Source organism: Lactuca virosa, chromosome 4 (assembly GCF_052849685.1).
Source record: "Lactuca virosa cultivar CGN04683 chromosome 4, Lactuca_virosa_CGN04683_v6, whole genome shotgun sequence".
In the NCBI taxonomy this organism is placed as follows: Eukaryota; Viridiplantae; Streptophyta; class Magnoliopsida; order Asterales; family Asteraceae; genus Lactuca; species Lactuca virosa.
The window spans coordinates 93,818,410-93,821,729 of record NC_136429.1 but is presented as its reverse complement, the minus strand read 5'-3'; the positions used below and the strand labels follow the sequence as shown (position 1 = coordinate 93,821,729).

The 3,320-nt window shown below is 29.3% G+C and overlaps 1 long non-coding RNA gene across 1 annotated transcript; it reads left to right on the top strand.

Annotated features, from left to right (window-relative positions):
* Window positions 1-1,107: 1,107 nt before the first annotated feature.
* On the top strand, window positions 1,108-2,033 carry LOC145106390 (uncharacterized). The gene is made up of 2 exons (XR_013707551.1): window positions 1,108-1,635; window positions 1,703-2,033. It is a non-coding gene; the product is annotated as an uncharacterized LOC145106390 (long non-coding RNA).
* Window positions 2,034-3,320: the final 1,287 nt, after the last annotated feature.

Below are 3,320 nucleotides of genomic sequence, written 5' to 3'. Positions count from 1 at the left end.
TATGGATTTGAACTCAAGCTAAAATCACTGCTGCCATCCTTTACTTGAAATAAAAACCATAAATTAAAACCTAAAATTAAAACTATATTCGATACCCAAAATCAAACCGAGTAGGATGATGGTGATGAAAAAACATCATGATTCGGGAAATAAAAATCAAATGCTAAAAAATCAAACTTGATGGGATCGACGGTACAAGGAATTGGAAACACAATTTCACAAGGTTATAATTGAGGTTCATCAAATTACAGAAGCTACAAGAGTTTTAAAGTTGATCACGATAATTATGGCTTCATTGTGATGTTTATGATCTCCTGGTGCAATTTCAGAGGTGACTTACTAGATGAAGGTTATTTGACATAGATCCGGCGACAATGGCTCAATCCGCCTGCAACACTTTCTCTCTGGCAAATATAGCTAGGGGTCGAGATCTTTAGATACCCCTTGAAGCTTTGAGGCAAATTTCAAACCTATGGTTTTAACAGGTTGCGATGGTGGCTGGTTTTTCGATTTATGGAAGATATAGACGTCCATCAAAAACACCGTCGTGAAGAGGAAACACCGGGAAATTTCAACAGATGCCCAACAGAGCTTTTGAGTCGTGTTTTCAGACTTATGGAAGATACAGCAAGATGGGTTGAAGATGAAAGGTGGAGAAGAAGATCCGAGGAGAAAATTCTTGTGTGTGTATGTATACGTGTGAGAGAGAGGGGGGCAATGGTGGGGGTGGACCCATTTTTTTCTTTTTCTTTTTTAAATAATTATTTAAATACTAAAAGAAATAAAAAATGTAAATAGAAATAATAAGGGCACAATAGTCATTTCAACTTTTTATGGACCAAAACCACAGAAAATTCTTAATTTTGGATCTTCCATGCAAGTTGGAAACTTTTTGGACCGTATCCATATTTTTTCGAAAACCACAGGGACCAATTTTGCAGTTTTGTCTTCACAAAAGTCTTAAAGTAAGACTAAGAGGTACAACTCCTATGCATATGAACAGGTAAAAGCACGGGAGTCACGCGGATCACCACACGGATCGATGACGTGTTTTCCATTTAAGCTTAATCTGGCCATCCATTTCTTATTTAATCAATTGAACGGTTTGATGGTGTTTAATCCCAAGACAACCCTAAATCATATTGTCTACCTTCTCATTTCCTTCCACCCCTCCTGAAACACGCAGGTTCTTCAACTTCACTTCTCTTTTTAAGATGACCAGTTTTTTGAATTGATTCTCTCTTCAATCGTCTTCTACCTCCTTTTTCGAGCTCTTCTTTCCATGGTAACCTATCTATGAAGTCAGAAAGTGTAGAATCTTCCTCTAAGGGTTAATTATGCACAAAGAATATGAGTGAAATATTCACACTCACCTCATTCGTGTCAGGAAATGTTTTGTACTAACATCACACCATCGTCTCTTGGTGTTGTTGATAGGAAATTTTAAAGGCTCTTTCTCACTATAATCTGTCGATTCAATCAGAGTTTTTTTATTTTAATATATGACATTTTTGTGTTTCATATTGTTAATGTCAATCAAAGATTATTCTAATCGTATGCTAGATCTATGTCTGGGTTCTTATTCTAAATCTTCAACAACAAAGTAAAACCCAACAGATCCAAATCCCGATCAAGGTAAGAGCATGTAAAGATAAGTGTTTGGGTTTGTATTTTGATATGTTTTTGTTTGTTCCTTGTGTAGCTTCAAGAACATACCATGAATTTTCTGCTATTTAACTATCACGAACCAGATCTGTGTTTGTTCTTATGCTAAATGTGTGGATGGGTTCTTATTCCAGCTCTTCAAAAACAAAGTAAAAACCCAACAGATCTAGATCCTGATTTGGGTAAAACATGTAAATATATGTGCGTGTGAGTTTGTCTTCTAACATTTGTTTGTTCCTTGGGTAGCTTCATGAACCAAATGGATCCCAACTCATGTATTTTTCTGTTCTTTTAGAATGGTTTTGAATTTAATTAGTAAAATTGTAAATTTGTAGATGTTTTAAATATATTTATGTGGTTGTTTCTCATCTTTTAATATTAAAAATGATGCTTTTAAATATTATATATCTTAATGTGATTTACAATGGTTTAGTATCGGTACTAATTACGATAACAATAATCATGTTTGAAATATCTATTACTTATGGAATTTGTAGGGAATAAATTTGAAAGTTTGTCATTGGCACTTACAATGTTTTCCAAAATGTGAATAAAGTATCAAACCAACTTCATAAGAAAAATATAGTTTGCTTCGGTTACACATAAAAAATTATCATTATTATGTTATTTTATATATAAAAATGTCACTATCCTATTAGCATCTAGAAAAGCCTACAAAACTGTATATATGTAATTTTCCTATCTCTTATTGAAATCATTATTTTATATTTTAAAATTAATATTTAATATATCATTATTTTATATTTTAAAATTATTAATATGTTTAATTAATTATAATAAAAATAAGAAAATAATATAAAATGATAATATTTCGAACACATAAAAAACTTTTTTTTTGAATTATTAATATTTTTATTATTTCCTCTTTTAATTTGGATAAGTCTTTTCATAAAAGTTTCAATTTAAATTTTTTACTTTTAAATTTTTCTTTGAAATAAATGGAACAAAATTTAAAAATAGTTAATTTATTTCAAATAACTAATAAATTTTCTTACTTTTAAGAAATTATGTTTTAATAACAGTGGTTCCAAAAATATAAATAAATTTTTTGTTTCAAACTTTAAAGACAGTCGGTTCTATCATTTTTTTAATATTATTTTTAAAGAATCAAGGTAATACAAAGACATGTATTTTTTCACTCTGTAATATGTTTTAATCTATTTGTTGAAATAACGTTTTTTCAAATATGAAAATAATAAAGATGATGAAATGCTTTGAAATATGGCGGTAAGCAATAAGAAAAAGTGAACAGTTCTTTTTACCTCTCTACGTCTTCTACTCTTTTTTTTTACTAGGTATAAATTTTACTAATTTTACTTATGTATAAACTACAAATAAATGCATATCATTCATATATATATTTTTAAATTTTCGATGCATTTCAAAAGTTTTTTTTTTTATGTTAGATGACAAAAAAAGTTAATGTTTTAACATAAAATAATAAACAAAGAATATCTCCGATACAGAGCTTTTTATGAATTGTTGTCATTTAGAAAAGCTAATTTATATAGTGTTATTATATTTACTTTTTTGTTTGTATCAGTTATACACACTAATAACATGTATGGCTTATACAATTTACAAGAAAAAACTTTGAAATTGTCTATACCTTAAATTGCTTTTAAAAAACCACG